General features: G+C 44.1%; 1 protein-coding gene across 13 annotated transcripts in view; it reads left to right on the forward strand.

The window, feature by feature from the left end:
* TCF12 (transcription factor 12) overlaps window positions 1–21,001 on the forward strand; it is a 314,097-nt gene that overhangs the window by 52,137 nt on the left and 240,959 nt on the right. The window lies entirely within an intron of this gene.

Here is a 21,001-nt window from a genome sequence, read left to right on the forward strand (position 1 = left end):
TTTACAGCTAGTGTTCATAATTACCATATTGTATTGCATGTAAGCTGTACCTTCCCCTCAAAACCAGTGGGGGATAATTGGGGCATACATTATATGTGAGAAGAGGGGTTCCCCATAGGTCTGGACAGGACCCAGAAACACAGCAATTAATACTATGTTATTTTAATGCTGTCACCATTTACTTCCTCCCCTTCCCCTGGCCCCAGATCTCTGGACCTATGGTGAGCCCCCACTCCTCAACCACCTATTGGATCAGGATAGTGCATATGGTTGGTTTATGCCTGGACGTGGTGCACCAGTCCTGGATCCAGTATGTGGCTCCAGAGTCAGCGCAGTCCTGGACTTAATGCATAATCCTGAAGCCGGTGTGCAGGGTTAGACCTAGCATGCATCCCCAGCCTTGGCATGTTGAATCTGGGCCCTGCTGCATGGCATTCAGTGTTGGAGACCCCAGACCTCCAGTACTTACCTATACTTCAAGGTAATTTCCCACCCTCCCCCTTCTGGGGGCCTTCCAAAAGCGGGGTTCATGTTTTATTTCGGGGTGGTGTACAGGTGAGAAAATATAGTATCTGTGACTCTTGGCCATCAGCAACTTTAATTTTGACCAGAAAGTTCAAGGCAAAGTCCCTCCATAGTCTGCATACGGAACCTAAAGTTGACTTTTAACAATTGAAGAGTTCAAGAGAACACAAGTTCTGATGGTTTTTTTTTTAATGATTACAATATAAACTTTGTTTTGCCTGATGTCTTTCAAGTAAGTTACATCATAAAATGCCTTGCATTATAGTTATAGAATGGGAATTAAAAATGAGGGAAATGGACAGAGAAGCAAGATAGAAGAATGATATGAAGAGTTGATGAGGCAAAAAGTTGCAGTAATTTTTTTTTGGGGGTGGGGGATGATAAATGCTAAAGGGAAACTTCTTACCTCACCTGTTGCCAGGTATACCAGCATGTGGAGGAACCACTGTGGTTGGCACCAAACTGAAAGAAGTCTTCAGGAGAGCAGAAATGCATAAAAGTTCTGTGAAATAAGATACAATAACTTTCAGGCTATAGACAGACATACATTTGTAGTGCTCCAAATCTTGCAGTGCATCAAACCTGGTGCCATGCAGACATGCAGCCTTCCTTTCCCCCTGCCCTCTGGAGCATTGCAGAATGACTGTGAAGGAAGGCATTCAACAGCAGCTGCTTTCTGGCCAGGGATCTGGAAAACAGGAATCCATGCATGCCTCTTGGCCTCCAGTTTCTGGAGGTTCCTGAGGGCAGCTGTGCATATAGGAGAAGTGATTCTAAGATATTTCTCATTTTTTGAGGGTCATTTTTGATGCACTTTCGCCAGTTTTGAAGCTTGCACATTTTTGTGCTTGCTGGTTGGAGTGCTTCAGAGGGACTTTGGAGTGCTTCAAACAGAATGTCTGTTTAGGGTCTTGGAAAGTTTTGTAAATGTCAAAGTAGCTGTATGGTGGATACTTCCATGGAGTGGTTTAGAGGTAGAACTGGTAGGTTGAGCTTATTTGGATTTTTGAAAAAGAGGAGATGTTGCATTAGAATGGTTTGGAGTTGAAGAGCTGAGGACCAAAGAGATGTTGCAATGAGGTGTCAGAGATGGATTCAAATCTCATCAGAGGTAGAGTTAGGGTTTGGAATAAAATAGGTGGTTTTCTGGAACTATTGAAGGAAGATCTATATGTCCCTGAAAAAAGCCGCCTTAGTTATTTAAGAGAAAAAAATGGAAATGCCTTTATACCAGGGGTGGGCAATTATTTTGGGTGGAGAGCCGCTTACCGAGTTTTGGCAAGCTGTCAAGGGCTGCATGGGTAGCCCCGCCCCTTGACAGGCACCCCCTGGTCGCTATCTTGTGACCAGAAGTTTTGCCCCTTATCCCCAGAATTACTCCTTTTCAGCAAGGTGTTTTGCCATCTCAGAACCAGACAAATACCAAATTAAATTCTAAAAAGCAATCATCTACAATATTCATTAATTGTATTTAAAAAAATCTTTTTGTCCTGATTTGCATGTGTTTGTACACAAAAGTGACTGCACAGTATTCTAAAATGAAGTCTCACTCCTGTATAGTGTGGGGGGTGGGTATGGGGGGAGGGTGGCTGGGGTTTGTGTGTGGCAGTGTGAGGGGAGGTGTAGGTGCATGTGTTTGGAGGGGTGTGCATGTGGGACTCGCCGTATGAACGCACACGCACACTCTGCCCCTGTGCCTGCAGACGCACATGCACACACACCCCTGCCAGCACGGTCCCATGCTCCGTGGTCTGGGGATGCAGCCGGGAGCCACAGGAAGCCACAGCCCCTTGGTGCTAGAGCAGGGCAGGGGCAGGAAAGCAGGGAAGTGGGTGGGGCTGGGCTGCTTAAGCCTGCTGAGGGCTCCCTCTGGGTCCTACTGCCCTTGGCTCCAGCCAGCTTTGACAGGGAGCTTGGGCAAATGAATATTAATTTACTAAATTAAATTAGGCACGCTGGAGAGAAGGAACAGAATCCAGCTAGATCTAGACAAATTACAGAGGTGGGCAGATGAGAATAGGATGGAATTCAACACAGACAAGTGCAGGGTACTGCATCTAAGGGGAAGGATCCAGCAACACACCTATAGGCTGGGGAACACCCCTCTTGTTAAAACAGTGGCAGAAAGGGACCTTGGAGTCATTGTTGACTCCAGGATGAACATGAGCCACCAATGCGAGGAAGCGGTCAGTAAGGCTAACTGCACCTTGTTGTGCATCTACAGATGCATCACAAGCAGGTCCAGGGAGGTGATCCTTCCCCTCTGTGGCATTGATCAGGCTACAGTTGGAGTACTGCGTCCAGTTCTGGGTGCCGCACTTCAAGAGGTATGTGGCTAGCATTGAGAGGGTCCAGAGGAGGGCCACTCGCATGGTCAAGGGGCAGCCGGGCAGGCCCTGTGAAGGGAGGCTGAAGGGCTGAATCTATTCAGCCTCCACAAGAGAAGTCTGAGAGGGGATCTGTTGGCCGTTTACAAACTTACCAGTGTGGGGCAGTGGAAATTGGGGGAGGCTCGGTTCCCCTGGGCGCCACTGTGGGTTATTAGGAATAATGGCCACAAATTGTTAGAGAGACAGTTCAGGCTGGACATCAAGAGACATGACTTTGCAGTTAGGGCTGCCAGGCTCTGGAATGGACTCCCAAGGGAGGTGGTACTCTCTCCTACCTTGCGGTTCATCAAGAGGAGGCTGGACAGGTATTTGGCTGGGGTGTTATGACCCTGCACTCATTCCTGCCCAGGGCATGGGGTCAGACCTGATGATCTTTTTAGGTCCCTTCTGACCCTAAGCACTATGAAACTATTAAATTTTTTAGGGTCTCCGCAGGCTGGATAGAATGGCCTGGTGGGCCAGATTCAGTCTGCGGGCTGTATTTTGACAGTCCCTGCTTTATACAAAAGCAGAATATAAATTCAGTAAAAGAAAGGTACTTGACCTTAGAAATTGCTATCTGTGCTTTTATGAACTGTGCATAAGAATTTCTTAAGTTTACTTATCATATTTGCATTCTGTTCACTACTACTAAACATATGTAAACTAAATGTATATTTTGGCATTGAACCCCAAAATACAGCAACTTGGAAGAAATTGATTAAATTTGTCATGTTGAAATCCATTTTTTAACAGGAGCTTAATGCTTCCATGCAATATGTTTTATTTTTCACAGTCTCTCCAAGTAGGATTGTAGTCTGCTTAATTTTGATTTCTTAGTTGCAAATAAGTTTATCAATTTCTTGAAAGGTTTAATATTATCATAAGAAAAACTGTATCAAAATAAAAATGTTAAGTAATGATTAAAGTAGCTTTCTCCAATAAAAACAAATTGGGCTAAACATCCATATTCAGACAAACCTATTTGAATTTTAAAGGAAACTTGTGGTAATTTGGGTATTTTATACATGCATTTGAACGTTGAACTCATCACTTCATCTTGAACTTTTATACTTGAAATTACTTGTCTAAACATGGACATTTCTGCAGGTATTGTATGCAAAACTGCTGCTGTTTGAAGTATCTTAAGTGCTTTCAGCATGTAAGGGGCAGAATTAAAACAGTGTCTCTTGATTATTCTGTTTGGATAAACATACAACATTACATGCATTTTAAATTTATTATCTAAAACAGTTATTTAGTGTTTATACAGGGTTAACTCAGTGTTATATAAGTATGTTCCTTTTGTGTTTTCTCAGCCTTCTTTGCTTGGTCTTTCTTTGCAAATTTGACCTAATTTGAAACACTGTTTTTTATAAAGGTTTGGATGAATTTAGCTTAAAAGTCATTCTAATTAGTAGTAGGTTTAAAGGGCTTTGGTTACTTTTCTTCCTTTGCCCACCAGGAAGTCCTTTAGGTCAGCGGTGCCCAACCTTTTTGCTTGGTGGGCCAGATGGGCAGTGCCTGGTCCCTCCTTGGGCCATATTTGGCCAGTGATCCCACATCTGGCCAGTGGTCCCAGTCTGGCCACCCAGGGTGGGTGTGGCAGGAGTTAGAGGGAAGTGGGTGTGGCCTGGCCCTGACCCAACTCTTCCGTTAGTGGGGACAAGGGGATATGGCCTGTCTCTGAGCCGGCCTTGTAGGGGGGAAGAAGGTGTGGCCCATCCCCAAATTGGCCCTGTGGGAGGAGTGGGGAAGAGGGAGTGACCCGGTCTTGCAAGGGAGGAGGGTGTGGCCCGGTCCCAACCTGGCCCTGTGTGGGAAGTTGTGTAGGGGGCGTGGCCCAGCTCCAACCTGGCTCTGCAGTGTGGGGGCAGGGGAGGAAGGTTGACTTGCCCTAGCCCAGCCTGTCCCTCCAGAGGGGGATGAAGGAGGAGTGGCCTGGCCTTGACTCAGCCCTGCTGCGGGGGGTGGGGGAGAAGGAGAATTTGAAAGCTGGACAGTGTGGTAGTATTGCCACACTTCCCCTGTCACCAAATTTCCTGATGCATGGAAAGCCCTATGTACCAGATGCCCTGCCTCTGCCGGCTGCAGCTAGCCTGTGGGCCAGAGGTTGAGCACTCCTGCTTTAAATTATTATGACTTAGAATTGAAACCTGTTCCAGCTAAAATATTTAGAATTTCTACTGTTAGTTTGTTTTATTTCTCTATACTGCATGCTTTGTAACTTGGGAAGACTTTTTAACACAGTTCCACTTAGGCATGATTCAGTTACCATAGGCATTTTTTCTGTTTAAATCTAAAAGATCTTTTCCCAGCTTAAGAGTGCCTAATGAAGCTCATCTGTCTAAACATTTATCTCAGGGAAAGTGGTACTCAGACTTGTTGATCAATAAGGATGTTTTTTATTTTTGAAATACAGTTAATGATGAGGTCCAAATATGAGCATGCAAATATGAACATTATTCTACAACTTAGTTTGCTGCTGTTTACACTGAATTAAATTTAGAATTAAGGTGCAACTGTGTATAGCTTACCTCCCCCACCAACAAAAGCCATAGTCTGGGGACCACCAGCAGTAAAAGTTGTATATGTTGGCTGGTTTTTATATTATTATAGTTGGCTGTTATCTCTCTTTTTCCAGATTTGTATGCATTAGGTCCTGCAGTGGGAAAAAATCAAGTTTTTTTTTCTTTTCAATGTATACTTTATTAATTGCAAAAAAACCAAAAACTTTTCAAAGTTCTCAGGAAGTTAGCTGTAGCCTCTTTTTTTGTGCAGCTCTTGAGTTGGTGCCAGTGCTTTGCTCCATAGTGTTACCTGTGCTGCTTTTCCACATGTTGGGAACAGAAATGTCAGAGTCCTCACTCAGAAACCATTCCAACTGATGGTTCTTTGGGGAGGTTTTTACTCCTCCACATGAAATGGGAAGGACTTCAAACTTGCCCCTGTACACCTACTTACAGGTTCAAGAAGTTTGTTGACTAGAAATAACTTCTTGGTTTCTGTCATGTGGCATAACACTTTTTGAAGACTTTGGTTTAACAGAGTTCAGTTGGGTGTGTACAGCAAAAAATAATACTGTAGATGAATTTCTCATTTATGTTTATGGGTGTTTTGCTCTCGCCTTCAGTAAGACCAGGAGATCATCCTCTTAGAAAACCTGTGGGATATCTGAACGTGGATATCAGTGGCATAACCAGGACAATTGCACTGTGCACCAACAGGAGTATGGTGGGGGATGAAAAAACTAGTTTATGCTACAGCCATGTGATTAGCACATAACAGCAGTGGCAGCCAGAAGTGGCTGCTGCCCTGGGCACCCAACTGTGGTGTTACATTACTGGTGGATACTTCCATATTGAGTTTCATTCAGAAGGATACAACTTTTTTTTGTGGGGATGCAGTTACTGACAACCAACTAGACTCCTGATAGCAATTTTTTTTAATAACTCACTGTTGGTTTTAACTATTCTTGCTAGTCCATATATGTAATATGGTGCACTGGTCTGATATTGGATTGGCACTGAGATCAGTTTTCTTTATAGTATTGGAAATCGGCCTGATGTGGCCAATAATTTGGCTGATAAATGCTTGTGTGTGTGTACAGCCATAGCGCAGCACATAGGCAGCTTGGAGAGGAGCACAGCCCAGCAGGGGCTGGGGCAAGTGCTGCCCAGCTGGGGTGGGGCAGGCGTGGGACAGCCACAGCTCATTTGGAGGGTATGGGGGGCAGCTCCCACCACTTCGTGCTGCTTGTCTGGGAGCTGTTGGTCAGGCACTTGCCTGCTCATGCAGGGGCTCCTGCCACTGCTCCTACTGCTTGTCTGGGAGGGCATGGGTGGGGAGCGTGCCTCCAGATAGTGCGGGGTGGTCTGGGGCGGGGCACGGGTGCCTTGTGCAGATCTGAAGGCACATGCACCCCCCATGTGCTCCGGAACGAGTGGTGGGATCAGTGGCTCTTGGATGAGCAGTGCACAGTGGTGGGAGCTGCTCCGCAGATGATCCGCGGCTCTGTCCCCTGCCCGCCCAGCCCCACTCCTCCCTCACTGCGGGGACCTTGATCTGCCCCCCATGCCCCTTCCCTCACCCCTTCCCTTCCACCACATCAGACTTACCAGCTGCACACAGCTCTGCAAGCTGCCAGGTTGGTATTGGAAATCGGATTGGTATTGGCTGATGTGCCTCCTTAAAAATTGGGTATCTGTATCACCCCCCAAAATCTCTAACAGTGCACTCCTAAATATTACCCCACATGGACTTTTAGCTGATGTCTAATCATGAGAAGATTCTATGTGGCAAATCAAACATTTTAGAGAGGAATAACAATAAAGAGAAAATTATACATGATAGCTACTTGTCCTCAGTAACTAAGGTAGCTCAGAAATGCATGTAGTCAACATCAACTGGAAACTTTGAATTTTATGTTCCAAAGAATTGGGCCATCTTAATGAAAAGTGCAAAATTTCATTTCCTGCTTCACAGCAGGATTTCTTGTCAGTCTGATCTCTTATTCAGAAACTATTTCACACCCCAGATCAGTCCCTGTCCCTTCTTAAAACAGGAAGCTGCGGCTAAGAAACAGCTGACTGCTAGAACAACTACGTGGCTGATAAATGACGAAGAACTCATCACATTGATTGTAGAGATTTTCTTCCCCAACTTTGATTCTCAAAATACCTTAGAAAAGGGACTTTTAGTTAACAAGAGTGTCTTAAGGAAATTACTCACGAGTCTTGGGCTCCCAGAAGAGCTCATGTTGACCAGATGCCTTTATCCTCTAAGGAGGAAAATATAAAACAAACAGAGAAATAAATGCTGGCTGAGAAAAATAGTTATGATTTAGGTAAGTAATGGATAGAGAAAAGGGATTGGAAGAGAAATATGAAGCAAAACTGAAATTATTTGCCTGTGTGGCAGGTAACTAAATAAATTGAAAATTTGCTTCTTAAGCAGCTTTCAGTACAACTTGAAGGTTCGTGTGTTCGCTTTTACACACACAGTGAGTTTAGAGTCTTCACTGATACTGACTGAACAGATAATCGATGCTGATGACAGGAGTAAATGTGGATGATGCTGCATTGATGAGACAAATGTAATGGATGATGGAGGATATGACCAGACAGCATAGTGTCAGGGTAATGTTTTTTACTCTAATTAAAAAAACACAAGCACTCGTATTTCAGTTCGGGATGAGCGATGTTCAGATTTTTACTGTATTTTTGATACCTAAAGAATGTATTTAAAGTGTCTTTCAGATGCATATTAAATGTTCTGTAAAATGTATCACACTATATGTTCAGATTTCTGTACAGTTGCTGCACTTTTTTTTTAAATGAAGTTGATTGTGAGACATTAATGTCCAACAACAGTAGACACTGACATTCTCCTTTCTGGCAAAGAGCAGGGTACAACATGAGTAACAATAGTGAAAGCTTCCCCAGCAGGTTGCTTTACCTGTGAAGTGGTAACTGTTTCCATGCCTACTTCATCTTTTGCCATGTTCAATGTTAACAGAGTGCCAATTGCAGTGCGGTGTAACTCCACCCTGAACCTGTCCTGAGGACAAGTCTAAAGTACAACGTTCTGCTGGCGAAATATTTGAGTGTTCACATCTAGTCTTTGTAGCAGTAGAACTCTTCTTTCTTCTGGTAGAGGTGGCATAACTCTGCCTGGCCTGATGGAGTAAGGCTTCTGCTGATAACTGGCAGCTGGCAGAAGGGACTTGTAGACATTCCTGTGCCTTCTGTTGGCTGACAAAGTCTCTTCAGCATCTGATTCTTTCCTTAGGGGCACTTTACATTCTAATGGGTCATTGCCTATAGTAGTGCCATACAGAGCTGCCAGACAATCATAGATATGTGCATGTTCTTGTGGTGTGTGAGTGGCAGCTGTTGTTTTGCGACCAGAACATCTGAGGACAGATCAAGTTAAACATAGATGAGGCTTTGGACTAGGGGTGCACCGATAAAGATTTTTTTGACCAATAGCAATGGCCGATTGTTAATGAGCCATATTGGCCAATACTGATCTGATTGCCCATATGCAGCCCAGCAGCTTAGAGAGCATTGTTGGGAAGAGGTGTCGGGGGGTAGATTGAGGCCCCCATGGTAAGGGAGGGAGTAGGGCAGGGGCAGGCACTACCCACCCAGGGTGGGGTGCAGGACGGAACCGAATGGCTCATTTGGGGTGTGGATCGTGGTCTACGGGGTGGGCTGCGGCCATCCCAGAATTTACTGTAGCTCTCTGTAATCCCCTCTGTGTCACTGCTGCCTGCCCCGAGTGCAGCCCGGCCCGAGCCCAGTGCCATCTGCAGCAGCAGCTCTCCCTCACCCTGCACACAGATCCAGGGGGCATACTTCCTCCATGGCTTCTCTGGAGGTGTGTGTAGCGGTGGGATCCTTCCCCCCCATGCCCCCCAGATGAGCCATACAGCTATGTCCCCCACCCCGCCTCACCCTGGCTAGGCAGCCCCAGCCCCACTCCCTCTCTTATTGCATGGGCCTCAATCTACACCCCTTCTCTGCCCCCCCCCCCCAACAGACTTATCAACCAGATGCTGCTTTGCGGGGTGTCCGGCTGGCCACGTGCATGCTGTGGCTGCACGCATGCACACGGCATTTATCAGTGATGTTATTGGCCATATCAGCCAAAAAGAAGCAGATTGGTGATAATGTCAGTTTTCCTTTTATTGGTGCCGATACCATATGGACCATACTAGTCAGTGGACCTCTACTTCGGGCATCAAACTTTTTTTTTTACATAGGCTGCTTAAACAGCTGTCGGATGGTTAGCCTCCAATTACTGTTAATTGTTATCTTTATTAGAGATGCTGACCTAGATATGAAAACTTCCATATACAGTTATTACAAATGAATTTGAATTTATAAATCCTTGATTGCTCAAGAAAATACAAGAATGAATTGCTGACTATTATGTATGTAGTTTGCAAATACAAATTATTTAACCTACTTTTGTTATTGTATTAGATTGACTTGGAAATTAACAAAAATATAAACTTCCCCCTCCTGTCCTTAGTCTAGATTCCCTCCTTAAATACTGTATTTATCACATACAGTATGTCTTGGAATAAAGTATGTGCCTCTGATGGATGACAAGTTTTATTGTGATGCTAGCTGAAACCTGCAAAACATTTGTGATTAAATTTTTATTGCAAAAGTATTTCTTTAAATACAGGATTTTTAGTTATCCTTTGACTGAATACTGTAATAGTGGCATCACGCAGCCCTGAGCTGCAGGGAACCCTGGTGCTTCCCTCCACAGTGTTGGCATCCCTTGGGCAGTACCCGCCTGCTGGTAGCCTGCCCCGGGGGGAAGCCCCAGGGCCTCCCACAGCTCAGGACCCTTTGGCAGCTCACCTCCACAGTCATGGGAAAGGCAGGCTCCAAGGGGGAAAAAGAGAAAGGATTGGGCCCCTCATGGTTTTTTCCCCCCACCTTTACCAGAGCCTGCCTGCTCCATGGGGACGGGCCCCAGTACTTCGTTCTAGTTCTGACTTTCCCGGCGTATCTGTTTGAAATTCCTTAAGATTCTAATATAATAAAGGGCTTTGTCTGTCTGTTACACTCTTGGAGCACTCTGATTGGTTACTGAAGCAACCTATCAGAGTTCTCCAAGAGTGTTACAGGCAGGAGGCGGTGGTGTGCACTGCCATGATGGCAGGGATGGAGGTGACAGTGGGGGGAGACCACCCCCCTCCTCCCCTGCCCGGCCCTACTCCCTGGAGGCGGCAGCGTTGGCATGGGGTGCTGGTGGAGGGGACAGCAGGGCAAGTTCCCCCCTCCTCCACTTCTGGGAGGCAGTAGCGGTGGTGCAGGGGGTTAGGGTTAGGATTGGGGTTAGCAAGCTTCTTCCCACCCCAATCCCTACCACCCCATCTCTTCCCTCCCTGTCATTCTTGATGGGCAATTCACTAGTTTATAATAACATGCATATTCTGTCTGTCCAGAGCACTCTGACTGATTGGTTGTTTCAGTAAACATTTTGGTTGGCTGCCGAGACAACCAATCGGAGAGCCCTGGACAGACAGAATAAGCCTATTATTATAGATTAATGTGGTAACTGTATTAATGTTGTTATAATCTTATGTGCCTCAGTTCACCTGATTAGCCTGTGCATAGAGAGTCAAGGGTTAAGTGGCAGAGCTGGTTACTCTGCAGGACAGAACAGATGCACCTTTAGCATGGGCTAAATGGACCCTTGAATGGTTTTGTTGACATACCGACAAAAGTGAGATATCTAACACCCAGAAGGTATCCAGTGGAGATGACCATGACAATAGGGGAGCAGGCTGGAAAATATCAGTTCGGTAGCTTTTGGCCAGAAGAGTCTGAGGACTGAGAGAAGCAAAGTAGCTCTGGGGAGCTGGAAAGGGAACAGCTGAGTATTTTGGGCATGGTCAGGGTTGTGTGGGTTGGATTGGGATTAGAGAGACTGCTTTACACCTTTGGAGAGGGCAGAGAACCTCTGGCTGGGTGGCCTTGACTGGGGAGCCAGCTTGCTGTGCTGCTTGGAACTGTGGTTAATATTGGGTTACCCCAAGAGGAGGTGAAATTCCTCTCTTAGGAGCAGAATTGGATGCTAGGTCCTTGAGTCAGGGGCATGGAGAACAAGAGAGGTTGAGGAACTGGAAGACTGGGGTCTCAGAGTAGAAAAGAACACTGGTTCTCTCCTTGCTTAAGAAACAAAGCCTGGGTTGGATTCAAGGGATAGTCTTAGGCTGCTGACATATGCAACGCCTCCCGCCCCCCCCAATACGCTTTACCGGAAGAAGCAACATCTTAGTTTGACCCGGCTCTGTGGCATCTGTATATATTGGGTGCTTCAGTGGGGCTTATTGGCACTTTATCTCAAGCTGATTCAATCAGTTATTACATAAAAATGCCAATAAAGCCCCACTAAAGCACCCAATCTATATAGATGTTGGGAGAGCTTGGCCCAACTAACATGCTGCCTCTTTGGGGCATGTGCTAGGCTTAGCACAGGAGCACGTGAAGTTTAAAGTAAAGTGCTGTGTTTGAGGAGGGGAGGTTTGTCTGTAAGTACACTCAGAGACCAGACAGCTTCTACAGTCCTGAGCAAGCTCCCCTTTAAAGGCACTCCATGACAGCACCTTGTTTTCGAAAGGCAGAATGAAGAAGAAAAAGCTATATCTGATTAGCAGAAGCCAGGGAGATGAGCTTGCTCATTGTTCTGCTCCCTGTGGATCATGGAGTAAATAACAGAAACTACTTGATAAGTGGCAGAAACAGTTTTTGCTGTGTTTCTCGCATATAGTATGCATGCACTCCCATATCCAACAGCTGGTTTTTGGGGAAAAAGTTGCATTGTATACAAGAAAATGTGGTGTACATTTTGTTTGCACAAAATAATAGGACCGCAAATATTGTGGTATATTCACCTGAATTAAACATAGACTGTAATACTGTGGCATGAATTTATGATTTATTTCATTTTATACTTATAAATTAGGGTTAATCAATTATATTTGGATGACCATTTTAATGCAGCTCTAAGTATAGGTTGCAGTATTTATCTACAAGCAGATGGAGAAAGCAGTTCCAAATAACTGAAATGTTAGTATTCTGTAAAATGAGAAACTTTTCAACTCAGAGCCTTGTGCTGTTATTTCTATCCCAATAGGTGAAGTATCACCCTTATGTGTTGTCGTCTTTTTGCTGTTGTTGTTTTTTGTTCCTGTAGGGTATTTGAGGATGTTCCTTTTTTGTGCCTACAAGGCCTAATGTTGGTTTTATTCTGTAGCATAGGGTTAATTACAGACTTTCACTACCACTAGGTTCGCTTCTTTGTAACAACTGAATTTTAGGAGAAGCAGATATTTAATCCCATTTCAGGTTGGTTTTAGGAGAAGCAGAATTTTAATCCTATTTTTCACTGTTTCCTAGTGTTTCTGGCAATGTGGAGATGCACAAAATTATTAAAAACTGCTCCAGAATGTTTGAGGTGTGTCCTGTAGAAAGCTGGTTAAATCCTGGGCTAGCATAACTGAGTTGGTTTTTTTTTCTGTCCAAGGTATTGATCCGCCTTTACAGATCTAGAATTCTCTTTCACACCCCAAGGAATCCAAATCCTTTGTGAAGTGAGACCATCCTCTTACAGTTGTATGTTCATTCTCTTGTGCTCTAATTCCCCTCAGGTTCCCCGTAATTTCTGAAGCTGAGGTGTGCTTCATATTTTTCTTCTTGTCTGGGAGTTGATCTTAAACTCAAAACAGGAACAGGACAAAGCTTTACAGCACTGAAAAGAGTGGGGTTCTTCTACTAGGAGGAGGAACAGTATTATTTTGGAAGAGCTTTTTCATGTCTTATTGTTTTTTCCTTTATATGTTATTGGCTACATTCAAGATGTATTGTTCACTTGTCATGGAGAGCCAAGATAAACATAGAGCTTGATGCAGGTTTTCCTGTTGGCATTTTGGAATCTGTATCATTCTCTGGAACTGTGATAGTCTTAAGCTAAAATGACTAGCTAGGTTCAATGTTGGAAGGTCATTACCAGCAACTTCAAGCTTTGGCTCAACCTTCCAAAAAAAATAAAAATAACAATCTTTTTTTTTTTTTGTTCCCATGCAATTAAAACAAATAAGCCAAAGGCCTATTCCATCAAAACAGTAAAGTTACTATACTCTGTACTTTGTTATTTTGGGCCTTAATCCTCAGATTCTTGATCTGAAGAAACAAAATGGACTAATTATTTACCTGGAGGTTCTTTCCTATATGTGCCACCTAAGAGTTCTTGGGGTTTTTTTTTTTTTTTTAACCTTTCCTTAATATTCTTTCAAACCATATCCTTCCTCCAAAAATATGTACTTACAGTGAAGAACTGTGGACAAGAAACCTGTGTGTCAAGATTTGACTTTGTAGTAAAACTTTCTGTATAGACTGCTTCTGCACTGGAGCTCTAAGGTATATTTTTAAGAAATGACTAAAGCATTGTAAAATTCTAGTATAGACACGGGAAAACTAGTTTATCCTCAGGTTTACTGGTCAAGGTGAACCTTAAGGGTATCTGTGTAACTCCTTTTGGTTTATTTTTCTTAGGTGAAATCCTTAAGTTGAGCCCATGTTGTATTTAATCCATTAAGGAAACTATCCATTAAAGGAAACTAATCACTACATCTGGTTACAAATAAATAAGTCACTAAAAGTATTAAAATATGTTAATATTTAAGAGAATAGTAAAATAGCCACCATTTTGATAACCCAATGTAAAGTGGGAAGGAAATTATCTTCTTGCTTTTAAGAATGCATTAGAAACTGACTACAAATGCAAAACTCTAGAACTCTTGGTTCAGAGATGATACCTTTTATTAGATCAACTAAGAAATCACAAAAAACATTTTTTTTTTTTTACTATTTTCTTAGTTGGCTTAATAAAAGGTATCTTCTCTGAACCAAGAGTTCTAGAGGTTTGCACTTCTTTTTGTCTCAGGCCAACACAGCTGCCAAATACATCCTCAGAAACTGACTGTCATCCAAGTTTTTAAAGACTTAATGTAATAGAAACAATCTGATTCCCAATGCCTGCTTAGAGGAAAGCAGATGCTGTTTTTTCTCACATACAGTGCGTCCCCAAATATAATATGCACCTCGTTTTTGAAAAGCAGATTGAAGAAAGAATTTTTTTCTATAGCTGTGTAGAGCAGGGATAGAGCCTAATGTTCAGCTAACTCATCCTTCCTTTCCTGCATAACTGAAGCTGAATCCCTAGCTGCTGCTGAAGATTGACCAGTGCAGGCCAGTCTGTGATTTTGAAAAGAGCTAAGAGTCTTTGCTAAAGAGGCTATGAAATAGAGAGGAAGCAGCTAGCAGACAACAATATTGCCCCAAGAAAAGTTAGCTTGATTAGTGGAATGTTTCGACCATTAAAAGGGTGTAGGTTGTAGCCGTGTTCGTCTAAGGATATAGGCAGCCAATGTACTTTGGGTGAATCTGATATCTTTTATTAGACCAACTTAAATAGTTGGAAAAAAATTTTAAGCAAGCTTTTGGGTTTAAAAACCCTTTGTTAGGCTGAGGAAGTTTCTGCAGTTGGTGCGTGCTCTTCCTGGATGGAATGAAAAGTAAAGAAGCCAGAGGCTGGGCTGGTATGCATACAAGGCAGGTAGTCAATGAAGATATAAATTGAGGAGTCAGTGACAGGCTGGGTGGGGAGGGGAGAAGGGGGATGAATAGTGGAGAGGTACCTGGGGAGTCAGATGTCAGGCAGGTTATAATGTGTCATAAATCCAATGTCTATATTTAGTCCATGATGTTTAGTATGCAGGAGGTTGATGAAGTGGAGTTCATAGGCTCATCTCTGGGAAGTGTTTTGTAAGTTTCCTTTGAGGATCAGGACTGAGATGTTGGAGAGAGAGTGGTTTTCTTGTGAGAAATGTGCCCCCACAGGTAATTGGGTATTTCTGTCTTTGTTAGATTTCTGGTGTGCATTCATTCTGGTGCGCAGTTCTTGTTTGGTCTCTCCTAGGTATTTTCCATCAGGGCATTTGGTGCATTGGATGAGATATATTACATTTCTGGAGGTGCAGCTACAAGATCCGGGAATGCTGATGGCTCTGTGGAGTGTAGTAATTGTGGGGGGGGGTGGAGGTGTGTTGGCAGTTTTTGCATTTCTTGTCATAGCATGGTCTGGATCCATTCAGTGTGTGCCATTAAACAGGAGAGGTGATTGTTAACACCTGTAGAGTGAAGAACGATGAGCCATTAAGTTAATTGACCCCTCAGCTGCCTGAACAGTTGTGCTACAGCTGCTGCACTGTGGAGCAGAAATTGGAACTCAGGTGTTTCCAATTCTGGACAGAAAATCAGTTTTCCCATTTACTGTATGTACCCTAATTTTGGAGGGCTGATTTTGAGGCAAAGGGTATGTATTGTAATGAAGTACCATATTTTCTCACAACTTGTCATTATTTTCAGAAGTGTCAACAGCTCCTTTTGTTGAATGAAGAAATTGAAAGAATGACAGGTGCTTCTAAAAGGTCCTTTGAAAACAATTAAATCTGAGATGTATTATAACCAGATACTGGGAATCTATCCTTCTTTCCACAGTGGCATTAACAGTCTTATTCAAAGGCCTCTTGCTGTGTTTTCTAGAGTGTTTAGCACAACAAAGCCCTGATGTGAGGAGGCCACAATGCAAACAATAACACATTCTCACTGAGCATAAACTGAATAAATCCATGGACTATTTATTAGACAGGTCCTTAAATGCAGCCCCCAATTCTGAGTAGAATTTCAGTCCAGTTCTTCCATATTTGTTTGGGTTTTTTTTTTTTATCAATACACAGGGTTGTTTTCTCAGTCCAAAATAAATGTTCTGTTGAATTTTTAAAGATGCTTCCAGTATCTCAGGACCTACTACTTAACCTTTACTTAGGTTTCATTTCATTTAGGCATCTATTCCTGTAGGTATCATCTGGCCATCTGGATTATTATTTTCTTTGGCTGTGTACCCATATTCTTTTATTTTTTTTCCATTTCTCCGTTTACCCTCTTGCTCTGTTGTCCCCCCCCCCCCCCCCCCCCCCCCCATGGGCTTTACCATTTGCTTCCTCCTATGCTGTTAGTTTTTACCTGTTTCTTTCTTCTTCTGGTTGTCCACCTTCTGTCCTGATTTTTTTTTTTTTCTTTCTCTTCATCTTGGAGTAAAACTTTGCAGGCAGTCAACATGACTCTCTGCATCTGATTGGTTCCTGTATTTTTGTTTTCTTTCATTTACTGTACACAGATAATCTCCTTTGTGCCTGTATTTGTTCAATGCCACTGTAGAACAGTAGAGAACATCTTTCTGTTCTGTTAGAGAAGTTTGTGAGACTTCTCATACTCACAAGATGAATATGAGTCACCAATGTGATGCTGCAGCTGGCAAAGCAAATAAAATCCTGGCTTGCATCTACCGATGCATCTCAAGCAGCACCCAAAATGTCATCCTTCTGCTTTACTTAGCCTTGGTGAGGCTGCAGCTGGAGTACTGCATCCAATTCTGGGCTCCACACTTTAAAAAGGGACGTGGAGAAGCTTGAGAGCGTTCAGAGAAGAGCCACATGCATGACCAGAGATCAGGAGAGCAGGCCTTATGAAGAGAGGCTGAGAGGCATGTGACTCTTCAGCCTGGAGAAGTGTAGGCTCGGGGGGGACTTGTTGGAAGCCTATAAGTACGTAAGGGTTGTGCATGAGGATCTGGGAGAACATCTGTTCACCAGGGCACCTCAAGGGAAAACAAGGTCAAATGGTCGCAAACTGCTCCTTCTTTACCATCTGAGTCTCCAGAGTCTGGAATAGACTCTTCCCAGAAGTGGTGCAAGTGCCTACTCTGGACACGTTTAAGAAGCATATGGGTGATTTATCTTCCTGGGGTCATCTAACCCCAGCTGAGTTTATGCCCTTTGGGCAGGGGGCTGGACCCAATGATCTTGTGAGGTCCCTCCCAGCCCTAATATCTATGAAATCTATGAGACAGGATATGTAGACTTTTCCTTTTCAGTGAGATTGGAAGCAACTCTTTTCAGTATGTTGAGAAATGAAGTTGAAGGTCTTATTTTTTGTGGTAGGTAAAACCTGGTATGATCTTACAGACTGGAAGACTAGCCTTTTTCTTTTTGGTCTGGTTTCTGGTACCAGGCTTGCTTACTCTCTCCAAGCAAATTAGGAATAATTAAAAAACAAACAAACAAAAAAAACTTTTTCCCAGGGGGAATCGGAGTGCTGTTGTAAGTGTTCAGCAGTTGCACTTCAGTAATTTTTGTTGTTTTCTCACTTACTGGTGCTGCTGCGATGCCTTTTGTTGTGAAGTGAAAATTTTCAAGAACATCATTCAAGTCAAGCAGTGTTAAAGTCGCATGGATTTTCTGATGAGAAAGTTTTGCATTGAATGTGTGGGGTTCTTACTAATTTCTTTGTAGTGCTTGTGGTATGTCTCTTTTTTAGAAAATGAAAATTTATTTAAAAATAATTAAAGTAGTATCCACCCAAATACCTGTCCTATTCCTGGATTTGAGGATATTACTCCTGTTTTTAAATTATCCAGGGGAAACTGCAAAAGGATTGCATATTGGTACCCTTTCAATACCTACAATTGTATTGCTAATGCATTTTAAGCAGAGCATGTATTGCATAGTGTTCATGGTTTGGTAAAGCAGGGGTGCAAGTCAGAGGAACTAATTATTATATTGTAAACTGTTTTTTTGTTTGTTTTTTTTTGTTATGGAAAAAATGCTGCCTCAAGCTACTGTACAAATCATTCAGAAGTTGTAAAGCCCAGCAGCCTGGACCTTCTCTTTAAAGATTGAGGAGAGAATTTTTTGAAGTGTTCAAAAAGAAAGTAACATCACAGTAGCTTTCCTTAGAGAAGTATTTGAGTTATTGTACATTTTAAGAGAGGTTCCCCTTGAGTATCCATGAAGTCTCTCTCCAGTTTTCTGTATACTTTACAAGTTTAATTTGGGCCCAGTTATGAAAGATTTTCTTTTTATAAGGAAGGACTGTGAGAACATACCTGAGAAATATGAATCCATTTAAGTCTTTCAGCTTGGAAGGAAATGTGACAAAGAAGTAGATGGTGTGTTACGTTTGTGTTTCACACAATGAGGATTTCCTCTTCTTAAGGCCTTTTGTCTTCACTGTCATCCTGGTGCTGTGTGGGCCCCAGGCTGCTGGTGGGGATCTGCAGGTGGGAGGTGGCAAGTGCAGTTGAGTCACTAGGGGGTGCTGCCCAGCTGCAGAGCTGCAGCTTCCCCTCGCTCCCATGGGCAGGGGCAGGAGCTGGGGCTAAGTCTGCGATGGAGCCAGGGGTGTGGACCTCTCCCGTCCTCAGATTCTGTTGCCATGGGGACAAAGGAAGGGGGGAGGTGCTGCGGCCCCCATGGGGTCAGGCTAGGCCTTCCTGCCACAGCAGCAAAACTCCTGGACCTGCCATAGGTCTGTCCGGGCCCCCCAGCAGAGGTGGAGCCCAGTCAGGGCACAGGCTCCCTGTGCCTCTGACTGCGCTTGTGTTGCTGCTGTCTGGGCATGGAAGGCTCCTCTGTGCTGCTAGACCAGGCAGTCCCCAGCTCGCCCTGGAGGAAGGTGGGGGTCTGGTTCCAGTGGGATGGCCTCCACTGGGCACTCTGCGTTCTTCTCTCTCCTGGCTGTGGGTGTAGGGGCTAAGCAGGGCCTGGCCCAGCCCTGAAGGAGAGCTGAGCACATGGCTGGCTTGGCTCGAAAAGGCACTGCAGCAACTGGAGTAGGCAGTGCTGGGTCTGAGAGGTGGCCGCTGGCCTCTCGTGTTTCTGAGGGTCAGTGGCACAGCAGCTCCAGCCTAGGAGGCCACTGTTGCAGCTCTAATGCTGCCCTTGGGATCTCTGCTGCATCGCTGCCCTCAGGAATGCTGTGGGGCTGTGCTCAGTGCACGAGGGGTTGGTGGCAACCCTTCAGACCTGGTGCCATCTGCTTTGGCTGCCATGGTGCATCCTTGGGCCAAGCCAGCTGTGTACTCGGTTCCATCTCAGGGCTGGGCTAGGCCCTGCGAGTTCCTAGTGCCTTGGGCAGGAAGGGGAAGGACACAGCACACCCAGCAGAGCCTGCCCCACTGAGACAAGCGCACCCCACTCCAGGGAGAGCTGAGGAGGGCCTGGCCTGGCAGTGTGCAGGAGTCTTCCATGTCTGGGCTGTAGTAGCACAAGCACAGTGGGAAGCACAGGGAGTGTTGCCTTGCTGGGGGGCCAGGCAGATGCACTGTGGGGCCAGGAGTTTTGCTACTGCAGTGGGAAGGCTCCTCCTGACTCTTGCTGGTGGTCTGGCACCTCCCTCCCTATGGTGGTGGGATCTGAGTACAGAAGTGGTCTGCAGCACTGACTATCCACAGCTCCAGCCCCTGCCGGGGGTGGGGGAGAGGAAGCCACAGCTCTGCATCTGGGCGGCACCCCCTAGTGGCTCAGCTGTACCCGCCCATGGCTCCTTACCAGCAGATTTGGGCTCATGCAGTGCCGGAGCACAATGAAAACATAAGGGGCTGGAGTCATTCCTGCTGGAGGTCACTAAACTAGGTATGAGCTATCAGTTAACCTTTTAACTAATATAACTGGAGGAGGTTAAACAGATTTTTAAAAACAATATTTACATTCCTAATCTAACTGAGAATTATAGCATTCCATAAAGATATAATAGAGGCAAATGGGTAAGATGAGGTTTGTGTGCAGGTAGTCAAAGACAAATGCTTAGGGACCCATTTAACTCACAATTTCATGGCAACCGTAAAATCAAAAAGAAAAAAAAATACTAAAAATAAAATGCTGGCTCCCCAGTGGGACCCAGCATTCCTCTTGGCTGCTGTGGCCTAGCCTTGCAGCCGGCTGGAGGCATGGGGGAGCCGCTGGTGTGAAGAGGAGTAGCCAAGATACTCTCGCTCTCGGGGTCCTACAATGTAGATCTACAGCTGTAGATGTGTTTAGACATTCATTACCGTTTATGGCTTCATACGCTTTCTTTTAATTTTTTTCTTTGTTTTGAAATAACCTGAAAACTAAGCCAGCCAGGTCCCCTTTCTGTAGGAGATGAGACTGAGAGCTGTTAGAGTAATGCTGGTTTCCAGTCTGCTGTTCCATTGAAGTCTGTGGAAAGGTCTGACTGAAAATCCAATGCTCTCTGGTTGTGTAACAGAAGGTAAAGAAGCTTGTAGAGAAGTAATACAATGAAGTGACATGTAAAAAGATGAAAAAAAAATCATTCCTGTTTTGTAGTATTTGTTTTTTTTATTCAGGATTTGTTAAAACAGGTGATTTTGGTTGTAATACAAGCAGTCATGTTTTAATCATTTAAAACTACTGTTATACTGTTTTTGTGCCTACGCTTTCTAGCCTTCCCAGAAAAATGTTTAGTATGGCGTATAAATTTCATCATAAGACAGTTGGGCAGACCTTTATTTGTGCTTTGAAGAATCTTTTTACCTTTTGATTGATGCAAATTAGTTTATCTGAGTGTGTAAAAATTTGAAAGTAGACTATAACATTTATATAATCATTTTACTTAGCACTTCTCATTGGAGTGCTTGGTTTTAAATTTTAAGACTAATCACTTCAGTGTCTTTCTTTC

The sequence above is a fragment of the Alligator mississippiensis genome, chromosome 11, assembly GCF_030867095.1.
Source record: "Alligator mississippiensis isolate rAllMis1 chromosome 11, rAllMis1, whole genome shotgun sequence".
Lineage (NCBI taxonomy): Eukaryota > Metazoa > Chordata > Crocodylia > Alligatoridae > Alligator > Alligator mississippiensis.